The following is a 23,760-nucleotide window of genomic DNA, read 5'->3' as shown; positions in this document are numbered from 1 at the left end:
CCAAATGGCTATATCTATTACATGTAAATATATATATATATATATATATATACATATATACATACATATATATATATTTTTTTTCCAACCTGCTTTCATAACTATTCTCTCTTGGATCCTTGCAACAACCACATTAATAATCTCAGCTGGAACATTTTTAGAGATTTTATTTTATTGATTTGACAGCCAGAGATCACAAGTAGGCAGAGAGGCAGGCGGGGGGGGGGGGGGCGGCAGGGAGCAGGCTCCCCGCTGAGCAGAGAGCCCGATGCGGGGCTCCATCCCAGGAACCTGAGTTATGACCTGAGCCGAAGGCAGAGGCTTTAACCCACTGAGCCACCCAGGTGCCCTCAGCTGGAACATTTTTAAAGCTTGCTGAATTCCAAGTGCATTTTCCTATTTCTTCCTAAAGATGCATGGATGACTGGCTTGCGTTTATAGCTATTGTGGACAGAGCTGTCTACCTAATAGACCGTAAATGTCTCAAGAGCAGCATTGGTTTTTTTTTTTTTTTCAGCTTCTGGAATCCCCCCAGCACCTGGTACCATGTGAATCAGGGCAGGTATGCCCATGGAGCAAATAAACTGAGTTTACCTGCAAGGCTAACTTCATGGGCAAGTGGGTCTATGCAGTTGTCCATATTCTCATGTTCAGAGGGACCCACGCTCAGTTGAATGCTCCCCAGTCACCATCTTAAATTTGTAATAATTTTGAACAGGTGACCCCCCCATTTTCATTCTGCAGTGGGCCCCCCCAATTAAATAGCCAGTCCCACTAAGCTATATGGATATATGTAGTAAATGATAAACTTTGTGCACAGACACACACACACACACACACACACACACACACAAATACACACAAGGTTTGGTTCTCTACCCCCAGATCTTGGGAGATAAACTCTAAGTCCTTGGAATATCTTATCTTAAAAGGGTGACTTTGTTTACCTGGGGGTGCTAGGTCATTCCAGTAGTCTTTGGTAACCATATGATTTATGCGGGAGGGAGGATGGGCCACGTGATGTCAGCTCACCCTCTGCAGAGGACACTAATGTCAGTCCTACGGGCAGTCGGCTTTGTCCAAGTGACCAACCCTCAATAAAACTCTGGACACCAAGCTTGGGTGTGCTTCCCTGGCTGGCAGCATTCTGTGTGTATTGTCACATATTGTTGCTGGGAGAAATAAATATTGTTCGAATGACTCCTCTGAGTGAGGACAGCAGAAGCCTTACGCCTGGTTCCTCCTGGGTCCTGCCTTGTGCATCTCTTCCCTGTAGAGATTTTGACCTGCTTCCTTTCACTGTAAAAAACCAAAATCATGAATATACTAGCTTTGCTGAGGTCGATGAGTCCTTCTGGCAAATTATTAAATCCAAGACCACCCTCAGTTACTGGGGACTTGCCCAGCTCACAGGTGACATTAAAGGGCTCTCGTGTCCTCTGACTTACTATTAGGTTTGGTTAATGGAGAAGCCATCAAAAGACTGAACAGAAACGGGAGAATTTATAATCCTGATTCTCTCCCATTGGGCGGCATATTAAACTGGTTGTGTTCCTGAAGATCAGAGGGCCTGATGCTCTTCACAAAGCATCCTTTCCGAAATAATGTCCTCTCTTCCTGGTTTCGGGGAGCATTTCCCCTAACCTCTTTGGCAACAGCCCTTCCACGGCTAGCCCTGGGTTTTTGTTTTGTGAGTCCCCTACTTTCAACTATAGCTTTGTGCTCTTGACCCTTGGGTCTAAATTGTGCCAATCCACTGACATGCGTATTTTTTCCAGTAAATACAGTACAGATTGTAAATGCAGTTCCTCTTTCTTATGGTTTTCTTAATAAGATTTTCTTTCTTCTAGCTTACTTTATCATAATAAGACAGTGTATAAGACATATAACATACAAAATATGTGTTAACTGACTGTTTATGTTATCAGTAAGGCTTCCAGTCAACGCTTGGCTATTAGCAGTTAAGATTTTGGGGAGTCGAAAGTTTAGCGCAGATTTTCAACTGTGTGGAGTCAACTGTAATTAGTTCCTTCATAAGTAACCCTGATTTTTTTTTTTTCTAATTTGAGTGTGTCTTCCATTTCCTGACAGGACCCTGACTGATACAAAATATAAGAACAAAAAGTATGTAAAAATTTTGGCAGCGATGGCATTGTCTTAAATTTTGCAACAAAGCCTTTAATATATTTGTAGTCAAGAAAAAAAATAATATATTGAACAAAGTAGCAATACATTTGGCCAAGGAGAAATTCCACTATCAGACATCCATGTCCCTAAATGTAGCCCTCTGTTCATGTGACCGCCTCTCCGCACGAAGACACTAATCCCCACGGCTCCCTTGGTCTCTAGCTATCCACCACTGGTTGCTCTGGCTACTGACTTTTCTCTCCTCATGCTGTGGAAATCTCTTAGAATGGCTGAGTGTCTACTTGCAATTTAATCCTGGAGTTTTAGTTTTTACTTTTAGTCCCCACATACACGGAGGGTGGTTTCGGCGGGGGGGCGGGGGGTCAGGTCAATTCCAACCTCCCTCCAGGCTGGTGCTGCCGTTCCCAGGGCCATGCAGCATGGCGGAAGGCAGTGGACAGAAGCAAATATGATCAGAAAAGGGCAACTGAATCATTTCTCTTTAAACAAATTCCCCCAAGAGTAAAGAAATCCTCACTATTAACTGTGCTTTGTGTGGCCTTCTAAAAGAAAATTTAACTTATTTGCAATAATTATTTTTAAAAGTAATGAAAATAAAAGACACTTGAAGTGTTCCTTTAGTTGCACTGACTGCTTTTTGCTTAAAGCAATTACTGGGAATTACCAGTAGGAAAAAAACAGTTTGCAAATATTATATAATATTTAGCGATGCCTAGTTTCTCACAGAATTATAAGTTGATTAAGTGCTTTGTGTGGTACTTTTCATACGGAGCATATAGCAGGGAATAGAGGAGTTTAGAGATTAGTGTTCTGGATCAAGGAGTGGCTAGGGAGAAGGGAATTAAAACTTACCAAACATCTATATCGTGTCATGCACTACAATTCTTGCTTTACAGATATTGCCTCACTTAAAAATATTGTGAGATAGATACTATTCTCCATTTTACGGACAGGAACCTTGCCCAAATTTTATACCTGGCAAGTCTGATCTGCATCTTGATACATCACAGAAAACTGTTTTAATGAGTAACGTTAAATTGTCTAGTGACATCTTTTGTTCAAATTTTGTTACGTCATAATTTTCCCAGTAAACATATTTTGTTCAAATTCAAGCATGACGGATTATTTTGTTAAGTGAACACGTATTGTTAGTTTATACTAAGGAATAATAACATCACCTAGGAGATTCATCAGATACTGCGAAAAGGGGCTTATTCATATAAGAAGCCGAAGAAAATAAACCATCAAAGATCAAAGTTCTCCTGTTCAAAGAAGGATCTGAGTAAGACTCTTCAAGCATAAACTAGTCCCGTTTTCGATCTTTAACATGGCCAAACTAATAACATCGATCATTGATCGGGTTTCTGATTTACTCTTCATAGCCCATAGTACAAGTTGTAAATGCTATGGGCACCCAAACTGATCTTCTGTGGCCCTGAAATAGATTCCCAGGTTTTAAAAAATATATAGGGGTGACTGTCTGGAAAAGGTCAGGTCCAGGTTCATGACACGGAGCTATAGGAGCCATGGATTATGATTTCCTCACTCACTAGACCCAGCCTTGTTCAGTCTGTTTTACTTATATCATGTGCCTTCGGCCCTGGAGCGAGTCAAAGATCAACCCCAGGGCTTTCGCTAAGCCTAAATTTAACTCTGATGCCCTCAACATCCTCTGCAAAGGGGGCGTTTTTCTCTCAGCTGCTCAAAAACACTGGGTTCTTGGCCTGATGAATTTGGATTTAAACCCAACAGAGGCAACCACCCAGCAGAAGAGAAGACATGTATTCCATAGGAAAACGGTACTAGTGAGTCTCTAGATTCTAAGAGACTGGACACAGGAAAGAAGAGGGAGACGCAGGGGAAACCCGCACACCTGCCCCCACAGCAGCAGCACCTGATCTTGGCTGTGAATGCAGAATCTGGAGCCTAGGCCAGGCCTACTAACACAGAACTAAGAATTTTCACAAGATGCCCAAGTGACTGGAATGCACATCCAAGCGTTTTTGCGTTTCTCTCACTCTAATTTATCACGCTAGAATAAGCACACAGGAAGATGGACACATTTTAAATGACCACTCACCATGCACACCTACCACCCAGATGAAGGTATGAAACGTGCCTGTCACACCTGGAACATCTCCACACGCTCCTTCTGAATCAACAACAGCTCCCTCAACCCCCTCCCAGAAAGGACAATTTGCTGACTTCAATCATTACGTACTCATTAATGAATGGGTTTTTTGAATTTCATAAAAATTGGACAGTGCAAGATGAATTTTTATTTATGGCTTCTCTTGATCAAACAATGTTTTGGATTTTCATTCATGTTGATGTGTCAGTAATGCATTTTTAAAAAAAAAAAACTGCTGTGATTTATAGTGATTCCTATAAATACACTACCTTTTTGTTGTATGCTTCCATTGATGGGCTTTTGGTTATTTTCTAGTTTGGGGCTATTATGAATTAAGTACTTGTGTGTGTGTGTGTGTGGACACATGTGGACACATTCTGAGAGAAATGTCTAGGCGTGAAACTATTGTGTCATGGGTAAGTGTGTGTTTAATTTTATTAGGTATTACCAACGTGTTTTCCAATGTGGTTGAACCATATTACACTCCCACGAGCAACAATGAGAATTCCGGTCACTCTACTTCCTTGACAATAGTTGGTATTGTCAGCTGCTTGAAGTTAGCCATTCTGGTGGGTGTGTAGTAGAATCTCTTTGTGGTTTTAATTTGAATTTTCAGATGACTAATGAGGTAGAGCACTTTTTCATATGCATGTTCGCTATCAGATACCTTCTCTTGAGAAGTGTCTAGTTAAGTTTTTTCCCCATATTTTAATCGAGTCATATATATATAGATATATATATATATATATATCAGACACACACATATATATGTATATACACACATATCATATATATATATATCACACACATATATATATACATATCAGACACATGTATGATAGGCACCTCCTAGGACAGTTACCAATGATCCCAATTTCTTTGTATTCACATCTTCGTATTAGGTGCTGCCGGTAGGTGCGACTTGTGTCTTGTTTCTAATTAGTAGGAGGAAAACAAATGATATGTCACTACTGAGTCTTAGGTTACACAAAACTGTATTTTACATCTTGCTGGTAGACTCTATATTGCCTTGTTGGCTTACATAATTTGATGAAGCAAGCTGTCATGTTGGAGAGGTCCACACTCAAGGAATTAAGAAAGGTCAGGGCATTTAACCCAAACTCCCTGGAAGAATTCAATTCTGCAATCACCATGTGAGTTTGGAAGAAGGTCCATTGCACATCCAGCCTTTGGATGATATTCCAACTCTGGCTGAAATCTTGATTATTGCACTGTGAGAGATACTAAAACAGAAGACCCAGTTAAGCCATGCCCAAACTCCTGACACACAGAAATTATGAGATCATTTTAAGATGCTGGACTTTATTTATTACACAGAAGCAGATGATACACATGATTTGCAAATGTTTTTCCCAAGCTATGAACTGTCATTCTAATGGTTGTGTGGCTGTATCTCAGTGTGGTTTTAATTTGCATTTCCCTAATGAGCCTTCTGGTATGCTTTTGGCTCTCAGGTATCTTCTGTATGAAGTAGCTACTCAAATCTTCTGGCCGTATTTTTAATGAAATTGTTTATCTCTTATTATTATTGAGTTATTACAGGAATTTTTTAAAAAATTCTGGTTATAAGTTCTTTTTCAAATTCATATAATGAAAATGTTCTCTCCCAATCTATGCCTGGCATTGTCTTTTGAAAAACTGCAAAAGAAAGTCTGAGAAGTGTAGATAATCAAGAGTGAGCTTTGCGAGAACACCTGGGAGGGCATATTTGAAGTGAGAGAGATGACAGCGGCTTAGAGGCAAAGCAGGCGTTGTGGAGAGGCGATCAAATTCTGGCTAACGAGTCCAGATTAGGCTGTAGGGTAAGAGAAATAAGGAAGAATCAAGATTGGCTCCTATGTTTTGGTTTTGGTAACTGAAAATTCAGATTTTCACCTTCATGCTGGTCACTTTCCTTTAAGATGAGGTAGTTCCCCAGTCTTCAGTACTTCCTATTAGCCCCAGATAATAAGGTCAAAGTCAGCTGCCATTTTTCATAATATTTACATCATCATTTTTTCTCTTTTACCTTATTTACCTCATCCATTTATATCACCAGGCTGAATCCTAGAGATCTTTGGTTTTATGGCTCCAGGTGCAAAAAATAGTTCCCAAGACTTGGGGTCATGAGGTGGATTCTTCTCAACTATGTGTCGTGTCCGGCAAACCCAGCTTTCTAAGATTTCGTTTTCTCGTCGCTCAGGTCCCTATCTCACAAAATGAGGGAAAAAATTATCAATCCTAAATTGATGTTAAATAATGACTATTTAGTATGTCTTTTCTTTATTTGAAAAAATGTTCATGACTGCTCTTTCTTTTTATTTCCACTGAGTCAAAAAGTTACTTTTTTTTTTTTTTTTTTTTTTTTTTTTTTGCAATACATTCCTGCTTGATCTTTTTCCAGTCTCCCATCCACAAATTGACTGTGGTTACTGCCACATACTCTACCTAATAAATCTCATTTATCTTATGACTCTTGAATCTTACTTGACTTCCTGTTTCCCATGAAACTTGAAGGAGCTTTGTTAACTTTCCCCTCCTTCATTGTGAATTGGGTTTCACTTGTGCCAACACATACTTTACTCCCACCTCTGATTTGGCTTTCACTTGGCTTTGACTTGGTTCTCCCTCTCCGTGGAATGGCCCTTTGCTTATATTTCTGCGCCACAAACAGAGTATCTTTTTTTTTTTTTTTAACAAATCTTGCTTCTTCATGAATTATTCTTACCATTTGTAATGGCTTTCATCCTCTAGACTTGAGGGACTCGCTTGTCTTTATTTCTTTTAGAGTTACCAAAATCTGTGTGGTACTTCTTAATGGTTTCTTATTTTTCCACATAAGGTGCTGTTGGAGGGCAGAAATCCTACTTCCTTTTCTCTACATCCTCACCAGCATTTGTCTTTTTGATAACAGACTTCCTAACAAGTATGAGGTGATTATCTCATTACGGTTTTGATTTGCATTTCCTTGATAATTAGTATATAAGCCTCTTTTAATATACCTGTTGGCAATTTGTTTTTATTTTTTGGAAAAATTTCTATTCAAGTTCTTTTCCATTTTTAAATCAGGTTATTGTGGGTTTTGTTACTGAGTTCTTTTTTTTTTTTTTTTTTTTTTAAAGATTTTATTTATTTATTTGACAGAGAGAAATCACAAGTAGATGGAGAGGCAGGCAGAGAGAGAGAGGGAAGCAGGCTCTCCGCTGAGCAGAGAGCCAGATGCGGGACTCGATCCCAGGACTCTGAGATCATGACCTGAGCCGAAGGCAGCGGCTTAACCCACTGAGCCACCCAGGCGCCCCTTGTTACTGAGTTCTAAGTGTACCTTATATATTTTGTACATTATCTCCTTATTGAATATATTGTTTGCAAATATTTTTCTTATTGTATAGGTGGTTGTTTCTTTTGTCATTTTGTTGATGTTGCATTTGCTGTACAGAAAGTTTTTAGCTTGGTATAGTCCTATTTGGTTATTTTCATATTTGTTGTCTTTGTTTTTGCTGAAAAATCCAAAACTCATTGCTAAGACCAAAGGAGCTTACCCTTCATGTTTTCTTAGAGGAATTTCATAGTTTCAGGTCTTAAATTTAAGTCTTCAATCTATTCTGAGCTGATTTTTGTGTGTGGTATCATACAGGGGTCCAATTTCATTCTTTCACATGTGGATATCCCATTTTACCAACACCACTTATTGAAGAGACCATCCATCCCCATTATGTATTCTTGGCATGTCCATCAAAAATTAGTTGACCACATATGTGCAGATTTATTTCTGGGCTCACTATTCTGTATCAGTGACCTGTGTGTCTATTCTGTTTTACTATGGCTTTATAATTTAGTCTGAAATCATAAATTGTGATGACCCCAGCTTTGCTTTTCTTACTCGAGACTGCTTTAGTTCTTTGGGGTCTTTCATGGTTCCATACAAATTTTAGGATTTTTTTTCCTACTTCTGTGAATAGTGCCATTGGAATTTTGATAGGGTTTGCTTTGAATCTGTAGGTCATTTTGAACAGAAAGGACATTTTAACATATTAATTCTTCCAATCCATTAACATGAGATATCATTTGATGCATTTGTGTCTTCTTCAACTTCTTTTTAACACTCTGTTATCATTTTCAGTGTGTAGATCTCTCATCTCCTAGATTAAATCTATTCCTAATCATTCTTTTTGATACTATTGTAAGTGGGATTGTTTCCTTAAATTTTTTTTAGAGTTTACTTTAGTGTATAGAAACACAACTATTATTGTATATTGATTTTATATCTTGCAACTTTATCAAATTCATCAGTTCTAAGTTGTTGGTGTTTTGTTTTGTTTTTGTTTTTGTTTCTTTGTATGTGATCTTTAGAGTTCTCTGTATATAATATGCCATTTGCTAGCAGAGACCATTTTACTTCTCTTGTGATTTGGTTGCCTTTTTTTTTTTCTTGCTTAATTGTTCCAGCTAAGGCTTTCAGTGCTATGTTAATGAAAAGGACAAGAGTAGGCCCCCTGCATCATTAGTTTGTTCCTGACCTTAGAGGAACAGAGCATAATGACTCTGAGGTTCATCCATGTTTTTGGCATGTATCAGGAGCTTGTGTCTTTTTATTACTAAACTGTATTCCATCATGCAGATAAGTCTGTAGTTGATGGACATCTGGACTGTTCCTAGTGTGAAGCTAATTCTTTTTTTTTGTTGTTAAGATTTTATTTATTTATTTGACAGAGATATTACAAGTAGGCAGAGAGACAAATGGGGGTGGGGGGGAAGCAGGCTCCTTGCTGAGCAGAGTGCCCCATGCAGGGCTCAATCCCAGGACCCTGAGCTCATGACTTGAGCCGAAGGCAGAGGCTTAACCCACTGAGCCACCCAGGCACCCCTCTGAGGCTGTTCTGAATAATGCTGCTATCAACTTTTGTATAGGTTCTTGTGTTGACACATGTTTTCATTTCACTTTGGGATATACCTAACAATGGACTTGCTTGATCATAGGATACATTTATAAATCTATATTTAACTTTTTAAGAAAGTTCCAACTACTTTTCAAATAGATAATTTTTAATTAAAAAAAAAAAATCCAGGAGTCTTCAAATCTTCCAAAGGAAGAACTACCAACAGAGGAAAAGAAAAATGTTTGATAGCGAAGTTCTGCTGTTGCTACATGTATATAGATCACATCTGTAGTACCAACAGGCAAACCAGTGTTTTTTCATTGCTTGGCATTACCTATACACCCAAACCTGTAAGCTGATTTGGAGAAATCGTACATAAATCTAATCTACCTCCATTTAATGATGATAAAGGATTTTAACATCAAAACACAAATAGCATATAACAGAAATACACTGACTTTGGAAGCTAACTGGGAAATTCCAAGTGACCCGTGAAGGGGAGTATCACAGTCTCTCTTTGCAGTGATTGTTGACACGAGTTCCTGGTCCCACTTAGAGAATTCTCTCCAAGTCTACAGGATTCTTTCTCCTTTAAGATGAGGCAGAATGATCACAGCCAACATCACTTATCTATTTATATGTTAAAGATTTATTTTATGCTTCTTTATGCTTTTTTTTTTTTTAAAGCAAAAAAAAAATTTCAAGTGTTTAGTAGAAGTTAGCCATGTTGTTGGATCTAGTTGGATGAATATCAAAATTGACATCTATTCAGATGTGGTCTGTACAAAACATCTATTGTTTTTTTTTTTCTAGGAAGTGCCCTATGCATTTCAATTATATCCTGGTGTGTGAGTGTGATGGATTATTTCAAAATACTATGTTGTCCAATCACTGTGAATGAACCGTACACTAAATATCATGAGAACAAAAGGCCTGGGGAAACCAGTTCCAGTAAATTAAGACCCATCTTAGATGTTATTCTCATGAGCAACCTTCATCTGAACTTGATTATGATGATTATAAAGCTTTGTTCAATCTAGGCCCAAGTGGTATGCATTTCACTAATAATGAAGCAATAACTCTTAGTTTTTAAAAAGTATACACACACACACACACACACACACACACACATATATATATATAATATGTATATGTTCTTTAATATCAACATTTATGAAATAAACCAAAGAAAGAATATGCTCATTTTCATTCTTGAAATTTACCAGAATGTTGCTCTTTACTTAAAACCAAACTTGAGGGTGCCTAAGTGGCTCAGAGGTTAAGTGGCTGTCTTCAGCTCAGGTCATGACCCCAGGGTCCTAGGATGGAGTCCCTCATCAGGCTCCTTGCTCAGCGGGGAGCCTGCTTCTCCCTCTGCCTATTTTTGCCTCCTGCTCTCCTTGCTTGTGCTCTCTCTCTCTGGCAAATAAATAAAATCTTTAAAAAAAAATAATTTGATATAACATTAGAATGAAGCATTTGAAAGAATCATTCAGGCTTCAAACCCAAAGTAGGGGGAAAAAAAAAAAAAAGAATCAGAGTTTTGCTGATGTATGTCCTGTAATTTTGTAGAGAAAGAGTCCTTCCACCCCAAAAAAGAGCTCCCCACATGGCACTGTGAAAAGTTAACATGCTCTGAACATTTCAGAAATACGTGGCAGCATAATGTTATCAATTTTACATTGCTACCAACGGCAATGTGGATATGTCACCGCCGTATCTGAGATGTTTTGCACATATTTCTCTCCTTGACCAAGCCACAAATTCAATTTGTGCCCAGTTAAATCCTCATAAAACAGTGTCTCAGACAAATGATTGTTTTTTTCCTTCCCAACCCAGAGAAATCCCAGCCTGGGCTATTTTCACTTTTGGTGGGAAATGTTCCATTCAGGCTGACGCACAATTACGTGGCAAATATCCTCATGTTCTTTTCTTGTCATATGCTGAACTTTAAAAAGTTGTGAAACAACCTAATAATTATAACAAAAATAGCTAACTTAGTCTGTTTCAAGTGTGTTACTTGCATCATTCACTTATTTGTTATACCAGTGCTGAATTAGGTGCTATAATCATACCCATTTCATATGTGGGGGAAACTGAGACTAACGAAGACTAAATAATTTGCCTATAATCAATAAGTGGCAGCCTCATTTTCACTACGTCTTATCATTCTTTGTTCATACTGAACAAGAAGACTCTGATCCACCCTTTAAAAAATTTTAAAACACTGTTAAATATCCTTTTGGATTATAAGCAAAAGTGAGAATCCCTAGTTATCTAGAAGATTTTCCTATGAAACCATATGGATTTTGTGAAGAAACACAAATTATATAAGGAAATTAAAACTTAAAAGGCATTGGATATCTAAATTTTATTAATGCAGTAAAAATAGACTATTTAAAACTACCATAGATAGAAAGATACCTATATATATGCAGGCAAACATACATAATACATGCATAGCCAGAAAGGACTCCCAGACTATTATGTAAAATCCTATGCTGTCCCTAAGTGGAGAAGTTCTAAAAGTCAACATGCCTACGATACTTCTGGCAGGCAACTAGAATAACTGAAGACTGTCGGCCCCGACTTGTTACCAGGTAATGGAAATGAATCCTGATTGGTTGGTGAACAAACATAGTCCAAGACTAAAAGAGGGGTCAACAGGATAAGATGGCAGAAGCCGTCCTGACCCACTGACCTATTTAACCTTGTCTCTGTTTTCTCACAATTCATACCCTATGTACCACGTAACCCAGCCTCTTTGTTGATCCCTATATATACACCAGGGATTATCGTGGGACAATTTTTTAGTCATCTGGGATGATTACTACTATCTCCATACCTATGCTTCTTACTTTAAAACATTTTGAAAGGCTTCCTCATCCCCCTTTATCTCATATGAGCTACCACTTTTTTTTGTTCCACCCCCGTAACAAGGAAACTAGGATTCAATGACCCAACATCATATTTTGAAAGACTGACCATTCTAGGGACACCTGGATAGCTCAGTGGGTTAAAGCCCCTGCCTTCGGCTCAGGTCATGATCCCAGGGTCCTGGGATTGAGCCCCACATGGGGCTCTCTGCTCAGTGGGGAGCCTGCTTCCCCTCCTCTCTCTGCCTGCCTCTCTGCCTACTTGTGATCTCTGTCTGTCAAATAAATAAATAAAATGTTTGAAAGACTGGCCATTCTTGGTTTAGAATAGGGGTCCATAAACTTTTTCTGGGAAGGTCCAGGTAAAAAATGTTTTCAATTTTGAGGGTCATATAGTTCTTGTCACAACTACTCACCTCTGCCCCTGTTGTGCAAAAGCAGCCATAGACAATTCAGACATAGATGGGTGTGGTACTGTCCTAATAAAACTTTATCAATAAAGGTGGTGGGCCAGATTTGGCCCCTGAGCACAGATTTTGCCATCCCCTGGTTTGGAATGATGCACCATGTGATTCTGGTGCTGAGTTCTTTCTGGAACCTTTATCCCTCCTTCATATGCATGCAGAGCAAGGGACTATGAGCATCCCACAGACCTGGTTCTGGCTGCAGAACTCTGGCTTCACCTATGTCTCCTTTAGGGACTGTATCCTTAGGTAATTTTGCCCAACAGTACCAGGAGATCAGATACCAGTACTGTTTCTTGCATTCCCTCTGAATATATTTTTTAAATTGTGCAAAACTGTTTTTAATCTCTGGTTAATAATTACTGATCTCATCAAAAACAACGAATGCAATATTTTCCTTAACAGAGACTGATTTGGGTCCTTTTTGGGGGGCGAGAGTGGGGGGGGGGCATGTTGTCTTAATTGCATGGAGCGGCCCGCCACTGTCAGACTTCACACGTAGGATTGTTTGCACAACAGCAAGACTGCGGCTACTTGGTTTATGTGTTTAATAGGTGGGTGTACTCCGCCACACAGTGTGAATTTTTCAAAATGAATGGCTTGCAGTTGGGAGTTGCAGAGGGCTTGTGTCATGGAAAGAGAGAATGAAGGATTCAAATAATAAACATCTCCATCTTTTAAATAGGCCCTTTATGGCACAGCACTGGAACACGGCCTTCTGGAAGAGACCTGATGACGTGAGCTGTGCCGAAGGGACCAAATGGTACAAGCTGGGCAAGAGTGCGCACAGGGACTCTCCCCATAATCTCCAGTGAGTGCGAGATGCGTCTGGGGGAGGGTTCTTGGCACAGCGTTGGAACTAAGCTTTTAGTCCAGCTCCCGTTTCTAATCCTAAATCAAACCACTACACTCGGTCTCTCACTTTAATAAGCACTAAATCCACATGCTAGGTTTCAAAAGAAAGAAAAAACCTACTTTAACTATTAAAACTTCCCTGAAACCTACTCATGGGAACAGAGAACATATGGTGTTGTAATTTTTTTTTTTTTTAAGCAAGACATCTGTACTATTCAAGAAATAGCTAAAATCTGTCGGATTCCAGAAACTTTTATAAGCTGAACTCCAGAATAGATAAATTATTTTTATTAGATTCAGCCATGGACAATTCACGAAGAAAATTCGAGCTGGAAAACAACTTTTCAAAAAGAGCAGCTTTGGTGAAGTGTCAGCTTACATCTTGATTTCGAACAGCAAATGTTAAGAAAACTACTTTAATTTTCAGTGCATGTGTGATGGCGTTGGGCTGCAAAAGCCCTGTGCGTCAGTTGACCGGAAACAAGGGGAAAGAGATCAAGTCCCCTGCTGTAACCTCTCCAGGAAGCACCGCGGAGTGCTAAGGGCTAGTGATTCACAGGACATTTGTGTGCACCTACTACTGGACCAGGCCACCTGCACAAAACGTACAGCGCTTGCAAAGGCTTGGCACTGCGTGGAAGAGTAGAATGCCAGCCTGCAGAGAGCTTCAATCTTAAAACAGAAGAGAGGGCACAGATTGCATGGAGCACTGGGTGTGGTACAGAAACAATGAATACTGTTATGCTGAAAATAAACTTTAAAAAAATGATTAATAAAAAAATGAAAAAAAAGAAATTAAAAAATGACAGACAATTAATGGGCTGCAATGGCTTCTGGGAAGGCATATTTAAGAGCTTGGTTCTTACCTGAAGACGACAGAGTGTGAGTCAACATGACGGCTGGAGGGGTGTCTTCCAGGCGGCTGGAGCAGAATCCAGGCCTTGAGGATGAGAAATGAGATGTGTATGAAGAAAGCAAAGCATATCAAGGCTGTAGCAGAGGGAAATGAAGGGACTAAGACACCTAATTCTGAGAGAAATGGCCGGGACAAGTACTACAGGGGTTTGAAAGACACGGTAAGGACCTAAAAGTTCATCTGCATAATCCTTTTCTTTGCTCCCATCAGAAGTGGATTTTCCCAAAGCACTCTGAATATAAACTCGTTTGCAGAGAGAAACACACCAGGCAACAGGCTAGTCTACGTCCTCAGATGCAACGCTTAGACCGGAACTGGAATCACTGAGCCCAAAATTTACATCATGGCTTTCCTGTTTTGTGGAAATAAATAGGTTTTGTAGAAATAAACAGTTGCCTTAGAGTAGATAGTATGAGGAACAACAAAGATGACAAGTGAGAGATAGGTGTTCTCGTGCACCAAGGAAACACAGGTATTTCCAATTTTTCATAGCAATGGACTCGTTATTAATCAGAAAGTGGCTAAAAGAACTTTCCAATGAAAACAAAATCAACTAAATGAAACAAAACAAGACATTCCATTGGGAAAAAAAATCTGTTAGGGGAGCCTGCATGGCTCAGTGGGCTAAGCCTCTGCCTTAGGCTCGGGTCATGATCTCAGTCAGGGTCCTGGGATCAAGCCCTGCATCGAGCTCTCTGCTCAGCAGGGAGCCTGCTTCCTCCTCTCTCTCTGCCTGCTGCTCTGCCTACTTGTGATCTCTCTCTTTCTCTGCCAAATAAATAAATAAAATCTTTAAAAGAAATCTGTTTTTAAAAAATCTTAATTTTTTAAGGGTTAATTGTTTTGGAACACAAAAGGAAAAAAATTCACCACTCTAATATTGATTTTTACTTATTTTTTGTGAACTATTGTCCATTTTTGTACATCTTTACAGTAACAATCATTCCTTTATTTTCTGTATGCTTTCATTTAATGATACTTTCCATATTTCACAAGATTCTACATCGCCATGTATAATGACTGCAAATACTCCACCTTTAAGTAATTAATTGTGACAATTCTGATTATGTGTCAGTGTTGCATGATTGAGAAAGTTGGTTAAAAAGGAAAGGGTTTTCTGCACTAGGTTTTGATGTATGTTCAAATCACTAAATTTAAGTAAAAAGAAATGAATCACTTTAATGAAATTGTTGGAACAGTGCACAGTCCTTTCACCTATAAAATTTGGCAATACCAAAATGAATGGAATAAATTTCAGAAGTCTGAATATCTGCTAAAACCACTTACTATTTAAATAGTACTAATTATTTTTAATAGACTCTATTTTTTTAAAGCACTTCTAGGCCCGCAACAAAACTGAAAGGGGAGTACAGTTTCCATACACCCGCTCTGCCCCTGACACAGAGTCTCCTTCACTATAAACATCGCATACCACACGGATACATTTGTTGCAATCCATGAACCTACAATGACACATCATTGTCACCCAAACTGCATAGTTTACATTAAAGTTCGCTCTTGGTCCCTGTATATAATATGGGTTTTACAAATGTATAATTATACAAAGGTAAAATGACATGCCTTCATCGTATGGTATTGTATAAAATACCCTCACGACCTTAAAAATCCTCTGTGACCTGCCTCTTCTTCCCTTCCCCATTACATCTGTCAACCATCAGTCTTTTTACTCTCTCCATAGTTTCACCTTTTCCAGAAGGTTATACAGTTAGAACCGTGGAGTATATAGTCTTCTCAGACTGGCTTCTTTCACTTAGGGATACGTACTTATGTTTCCAACATGTCTTTTCATGGCTTGATAGCTCATTTATTTTATTTTATTTATTTTATTTATTTTTTTAAGATTTTATTTATTCATTTGACACAGAGAGAGAGATCACAAGTAGGCAGAGCAGCAGGCAGAGAGAGGAGGAAGCAGGCTCCCTGCTGAGCAGAGTGTTCTATGTAGGGCTCGATCCCAGGACCCTGAGATCATGACCTGAACCAAACGCAGAGGCTTAACCCACTAAGCCACCCAGGTGCCCCGATAGCTCATTTATTTTTAGCACTGAAGAGTATTTCATTGTCTGGATGTTTCAGAGTTTACTTATTCATTCATCTACTGAAGGACATCTTGCTTGCTTCCCAGTTTAGGAAATTAGGAATAAAGCTGCTATACCATCCATGTGCGTGGTATGGACATGTTTGTATGGACATGTTTTCAACTCATGGGGAGTTGAAATATCAGAAATCAGTCTGGATCATATAATAAGAGTATGGTTAGTTTTGTAAGAAACTACCAAACTGTCTTCCCAAGTACATGTATCATTTTGCATCCCCACCAGCAATGAGCGAGAACTCTCATTTCTTCACATCCTCATCAGCATTTGGTGTTGTGTTTTAGATTTTCAATATTTTAATAGGTGTGTAGCACTATTGACTCCTATTTTTAAAAACGTACAAATAAAACAAGTCTCGATTCAGCAAAGACTTGAAATCATTTAGCCAGTTTCTTTCTCCGTAATTTTTATTTGCTTTCACTAAGAATGCCAAAAGTATTCATAACGCAACGGCACTCCATTTTCTATCACCCAAGAAGCAAAGACTCTAACAGATCATGGAGTTCTTTCTTTATTACTTCTCTTATCTAATATTTTTATCAGAAGTACTCAAAAAAAAAAAAACTTATAAAATTTGCAATCTATACTGTGATCTCTCTCTCCTTGACCCTCCTCCTACCCTCTCCCTCTTTCTTCTTCCTTCCCTAGTAGTACAACCTCCTTTCCTCCTTCCCTCCCTTTCTCTCCATTTCTTAATCTCTTTAGGCCACTCCCATTATATTTTTGCTTCTACTACTCCAACAAAACTATTCTTGTCAAGATCACCAACAATTCCTTCTTGCCAAATCCAGAAACCAATCATCAGGACAGCTTCTTACGACACTCTGGACAGCTTCTACATACCACGCTTCCCCATAACTCCATTCATTCCACCGAACATATCTTCTCATTCTGTGTCCTTCATTACTCTACCTCCTACCAAACTCTAAGCTTTAGAATCAAAAGGGTTCAGCTATCTGGTATCTGTGTGTCACTACATATGCTTTTTTCCCTAAGTCATCTCATTCAATCCCATGGATTTAAAATCTTCTATCTGCTGATGAGTTCGACAATATATAGCTCTAGTCCTGAACCCTCCCTGAACTCCAGACTCATAAATCCAACTCTGAAACTTAAAATACACCAAACAGAATAATTCAGTCATAAATCTTCCCTTTCACACACCCCCATCCACACCCCTAGTTGCAACATTCTTCAGTCTCTTGCTTCTCGGAGAATGGCATCTCTCTCTGCTCACTGGCTTGGGCCTAAAGTTCAAAGTCTACCTTCATTTCTCACTACTCCCAAGAGCCAAATCCATCAGAAGTTATTGCAGTTCCATCTTCAAGACACCTCAAATCCTTCTGCTTACCAATACCCTCCTTCTACGCAGCCATGGTGTCTCACCTGGACTGCTACTGTTGCCCACCTGTTCTCAGTCCTTTCTCTCTTGTTCCCATGCAGAGAGCACCCTTCACACAGGGGCTAGAGGCACGTGACATTATGTAAGAAATGAACATTCCTTGCCCTGGTTTTGCTGAAACATCAGCATCAGGTACCAAGGCAAGTGTCAGGCAAATTCTCCCAGTAGAAGTCCCCAATAACTTTTTCCAATTATCTAGAATCTCTCTCAACCATTCTGAATAAGAAAGAATCCGAGAGAAAGAAGATTTACAAAGATGCTGGGTAAAGGGATGTCCAGCAGAGCTGCCAGGAAGACAAGGAACTTTCTGCAGGAAGGGTCTAGATAAATACTTCTGGATGTCCAGGAGCCTAGCAAGACTGTTCTGTGGTCCACAGGAATAGAGACTTAAATACCCCAGTAAAGGAAATACAGAAAACATGGGTCCATCACAGCATCTCATGAGAGGAAGTTTCTGTTTTAATCATGTTTTAAGTGCAGGGAATGCAAAGCTACCCAGCCCAGTCTCATCCACCCACAAGAGACATGTGGAGGGGCTGTAGTGGGCAAGGAGAGAAGTCAGTTAGACCCTGTTTCCGATGCAGGCAGGCTTCCCAGAGAGTGCCAGGCTGACTGGGAGAGGAGAGAAATGAGCACTAAATCAAATTCAGGATTTGGAGTATTACACAGGGCTGGATACTCTCCTGAACTGAAACTCTGTTTGCAATTTAAAGTCATTACAGAATTGTGTATTATGAAAGAGTGAGCAGAAATGTTGCGGGTCTGCCAGAGTTTTCATCCAGGCCAAGGGCAAAGTGATTCCGACTGAATACATTTTAAGAGACAGTGGGAACAACATATGAAGGCATCTGACTTTGTTACCAGTCACACTTGTTCAAAAATCCTGTTATGGAATCTACTGAATGTATGAATCAGATCCTATCTCTCACCTCTGTAATTCCCTCGGATGCCCTCCACCATATTTAGAATGAGATCTAAATTTCTCCCATTGCCGTTACAGTAGGATCCACGCAAGATCTGTCTCATTACCCATGTAGCCTTCTGCCCAATGTGGCCCCTGTTGAACACTCCCCACTCCACCCCAACCATTTTCCCCTTGCTGACTGCCCCAAACTCACTGGTTTTCTTCCCACTCTTCAAACATATCAAGCTTATTCTTTCCTCAAGGACTTTCCCTTTGGTGTTCCTTGACTCCGGAATCTTCTTCCTTTAGATATCTATAGACAAAAACCTTCATTTCTTTTGCTTCTGCTTAAATATCACTTTTTCAAAAACATCTTCCTAAATTACATGGTCTAATTATGACTCTTCCCACTATTAGAGCCCATGACCCTTCATCAGTGGTCCTCATACACCATTCTTTCCTACTCCCTCCACCAACATTGCATCTCTACAGTTCTCTAAGGAAGAAGTCAAAAGGAATTAATAATCAGTAATTCCATCACTGTAACCCCGATGAAAAGTATGAGATAGATAAGGACCTCACGTAACTTAGAACAAGCTTTTTCAGTTACAAATGACTAACACTTTGACTATTGAGGAAAATGTATTTTTATTGTAATAAAATATATCTAGCATACAATGTACCACTTCACGAATTCTCAGCGGACAGTCCTGTGGCATTTAGTACATTCACGCTGTCGTGGGACCATCACCAGCACCCATCTCTGGAACTTTTCATCTTCCCAAACAGAAACTCTGAGAACAATAGAGTTCATGTTCTTATGAACTCACATGAGAACATAAACTCCTCATTCTCTTTCCTCCTAGTTCCAGCCCCCGACCATTCTACTTTCTATTTCTGTGAATTTGACTACTCTGGGTACCTCATATAAGTGGAACCACATAATATTTGTCCTTTTATGCCTGGTTTATTTCACTTAGCATAATGTCTTCAAGGTTCATTCATGCCATAGTATATGGCAGAATTTCATCCCTCTGTAAGGCTGAAAAATATTACAGAGCACGTAAAGGACACATTTTGTTTATTCGTTCATCCACTGATGGACATTTGGGTCATTTCCACTTTGGGCCTCTTGTGATTAATGCTGCTATGAACATGGGAATACAAATATCTGCTTGAGTCTCTGTTATCAATTCTGTTGGGAATTTATGTAAGAATTGCTAGATCACATGGTAATTATATATATATAATTACCATATATACTATATATATATATAATTACCATTATTTTCTGTTAGACTCAACTTTTTTTCAAGTGGCCCAGCCTCCTACATGTGGTAAGTGCACATTCCTACCCCCTGAAAGGACACAGTCTAAATATTTCACATGTATTGAAAAAAATATATATATATATAGCCATACTGCTTTCCACAGCAACACACTGACTTTCAACAGCACAACAGTAATCATAAATGTGTGTGGTTTATTTTCTCTGGGTCAGGTCCGTTACTTAGGTGCCTTTGCTATTGTGACATGTTTAATTCTCATATGAGACAGGTTCTTTTTTTTTTGTTTTTTTAAATCCTTGATTTGCAGATGAGGAGAGGTGCCCAAGTGGATTCATTAGCAAGTTGCAAAGCCTGGACTTGAGGTCAGCCTGACTCCGTAGCCCGTGCTGCTGCCCACTGCACTCTTGCTGCCTGGTGCCATTGTTACAGGGTTGTCCAGAGAGGAGAGAAGTGACCAAGGTGCTCTTGTGACCTGCCTCATAAATGCTATAATCTTACAAGTAGGTGGCATTACAATATGCCACCTTATAATCTTCAGAGCCTGAAGAAACCCATGGAATCAGGACAGATTAAACCCAAAGACAGAGAATACATATTTTGCCTATAAGAAAGGAAATTATGAATTTTTGTTTTCTTACATGGTAGATTATTCTAGGCTCAAATCTGTTAGCACCTAAGCCTTTTGTAATTGAAGGTCCCCTTTCTGAACTTCATTCTGATTTAGAGGGTCAGTGTATGGGAAGGTCAGACAAATAACTGTTTCTTAGAAAAACTGCAGGCGAGCCAGTCTGTGGACGCTTGTCACGGAGAAGGAAGGAAAAGAAAAACCAGCAGCCTTACCAGGTCACCGCTGATGAGATTATTTAGTCCTCCAAGTGCAACCAAAGTAAATTCGCTCTCCAACAGGAGTATCACGACAGAGATGTCGCCCACTAACCCGAACAAAGCATTCCTGCACACTCTAAGTGGGGATTATGGCATCAAACTATACTGAGACTCTAGACAATATGCCAGTAATAAGCAGCCTAAAGAGGAAATCCCAGTTTATATGACTCACTGTTTTGAACAAATATTAACATTGGCTGGCCAACATTTCGCTTTGTATCACTTTTCCAGATTACCGAAAAGTTATATAATGCTTCAAAGTCGCCAATACAGGCAAAATAAACTAGATAAACGATTTGGATTACTCATTTCATTACCAACAGCTTCAGTCAACTTATTTACTAAAAGAGGAAAAAAAAAAAATTCCCGAGCATTGTAACAGGCTCGTCTTACTCGTACTAACTCGAGAAGGGATCTAGACAACATCTCTTCGCATCAGCCAGCTGAAAATCAGCTCAGCCTGAGCAGAATGGAGTCTCGCAGAAAACAACTTTTGCAAATGTCAAAGAGCTCTTTCTTTAGAGGCTTTACCTAGGCTGGCTTATGATATGTTAACAAATCTTCAGCAACTGACAAATGTAAATAATATAAATTTCTCTGCTGAGATGGACAAATTTGCTTCCCCCCCCCCCTGGGAATTACAAAATAATAATGACGACATTATTCAGCAAATTCATGCCCACATGCAAAACGATAATCTAATCGGCCTTAAATGAAAGGGTTTAGGTTAGAGGAGCTCTAAATGAAGTTCTTCACAGACCTAAATCTTTAGGTCTCTGCATCTCTGTGAAAGCCAAATTTACGTTCTGCATCCATGCTATCACATCAAAACATGAGTAAATTGCTCCTTTTTATACTCCGATCTGGGTATAAGGTTTGCAGGAATCTTCCTGGGTGGGGTAGGTGATGAGTTGGAAGGGTTATACTGAAGAAGGTCATGGATGGGGTCATTGAGTCCCACAGGATTTACTCACCGCACATGGCTAGGAGTTTCATCTTTATTATTATTCACCCAACGTTGTTGAGAAATTTCGGTAGGTGGTAAGCGTTGTAAGCATTATGTCACATTTGCAGGATCCTGCCCTGGCTGTGGCAACGAAAGTACGCATGCGTGGCCACACACAGTGGCAGAGCAGAGAGAGACTCACAGGGGAGAGCAGAGACAACCAGTGAAGGAAGGCTGAGTGCAGAGCAAGAAAGACAGACAATTCAGGGCTTGGAACACACACGTGAATGAGGAACCCTTGAAAACCCCCAAGCAAAGTGAATTCCCAGACACAGAACCAAAACGCAGAACCAAAAGCCCAAGTGATGAGAAAACACATACGAGTGTCTGTTGTGTGTGGGCATGTAAGAATATTAGAGAGGAATGCGTATCTCCGTATGTTACCATATGTGTGTATGTGTGTAGTGATTCCAGGTAGAACCGTTTAACACAGACATTTTGGAAGACATAATTTCTAAAAGGAAGTCAACACCTGAGAGAGAATAGAAGAAAGCAGAGGGGAGCAGAAAGAAAGATTAGCTAGGTCAGAGTTTGAGCCCGCTTTGTTAGTTATGGATCCCCCTTAACCTAGATTTCTCTTCCTAGACTATTGATTTAGCTTTGCTTCTGAACCCTCTTGGGTGCCACTTGCTTTAGAAACAGAAAAAAAAAAAGAAAAGGGTCCATTGATTTTTCTCATGGTCAGTCTGTTCCTAAGGCCCTTACAGCTAATCAGTTACCACCTCCCCCTACTTATCTTATCAGGGCTTTCTAATTTCCTCCATTAAGAGATGTCTGACTCTGTAGTGCTGAAATCTCACAGTCTGGGTACATAAGAAGATTAAACTGAGTCACTGACTCCCCTTGATCTTCCCTACTTCCTCTTATTGAAGGCGTGTCTCTGTTTACCATGCAAGATAAGCGGGTACAGACGAGGCAGGAATGGGATCTTAGAAGATGCAAAGGATTTAGATCTTGGTGCTGTGTATACAGTAGGCGACAAGAAAATTGCACATGGGGAAACTCTAAAGGGTTCTTCAACTATAGCTCATTATACTCTGCTTATGAAAAACCAGGGCTCTGATGAGGTCTGAGGGTGGAACCAGATTCCAGCCTTTTTGAGAGTAGTGATTAGCTGAAGTGTTTCTGACAGCTAAATAAATATTTTCTAAATAAAAATATACTGTATGTTTTAAACGGAATATCAGAACCATTTTTAGAAAGGTGGGTTGCTACTCTGGGATTCCCCAGCTGCCAGGCCCCGTTCTAAGCAGAAACTGCTATTTTCTGACTGTCGCCAGCTGGAAGCTCCACGGTGCCAGCTAAATGGCATTTTGGTGAAACCATCCAAGGTCTAGAGCTTTAAGAAGCAATGCAAAATTGAATAAGTCATGCGAACTTCAGAAAAGTCCATTTGAAAAGATTTGTAGATGGATGGATATAATTCCCGATTTAGGATCTCGTCATAGGTAGTCGCTGGGGAGACACACAGAGACAGTGAGTCCCAGAGAGTCCCAGACAAAGAAAGAAACCCTTATCATGCAGTAACTAATCCCGATAACGGTGGCTGGCATGGAAACCAAAGAGATCAATGTGGCAGCCTTGAGTGCTCTCTTGCAAGATTAAAAAGAAAAAGGAATTATTAAAAAGTAGGAGAAGCCAGATATAATCTAAGGACAAATAGAAAAATTTACAACACCGAGAAGGGTGTTTAAAGAGTACATAAAGACCAGAATGACATGAGAATGTATACTACAGATAAGGTTATGATTGTATTAAAATTATATATACACGCAGTAAAATCTTCAGATGATATAAAAGTTATTCATTATTCTTTATCCAGAGAAGCAGTCGCTTGGTTTCTTATGTATGCTTCCAGAAGTTTTGCATATGCATACAAGAATATGT

General features: G+C 39.5%; 1 long non-coding RNA gene across 1 annotated transcript; it reads right to left on the bottom strand.

Annotated features, from left to right (window-relative positions):
* Positions 1–5,116: 5,116 nt before the first annotated feature.
* LOC131816266 (uncharacterized) lies at positions 5,117–20,973 on the bottom strand. The gene is made up of 3 exons (XR_009347993.1): positions 20,823–20,973; positions 14,221–14,294; positions 5,117–6,486 (listed from the first exon to the last, which is right to left on the bottom strand). It is a non-coding gene; the product is annotated as an uncharacterized LOC131816266 (long non-coding RNA).
* Between the last annotated feature and the right edge of the window lie 2,787 nt (positions 20,974–23,760).

Source organism: Mustela lutreola, chromosome 15, assembly GCF_030435805.1.
Source record: "Mustela lutreola isolate mMusLut2 chromosome 15, mMusLut2.pri, whole genome shotgun sequence".
In the NCBI taxonomy this organism is placed as follows: domain Eukaryota; kingdom Metazoa; phylum Chordata; class Mammalia; order Carnivora; family Mustelidae; genus Mustela; species Mustela lutreola.
This window is presented reverse-complemented; position numbering and strand designations above follow the sequence as displayed.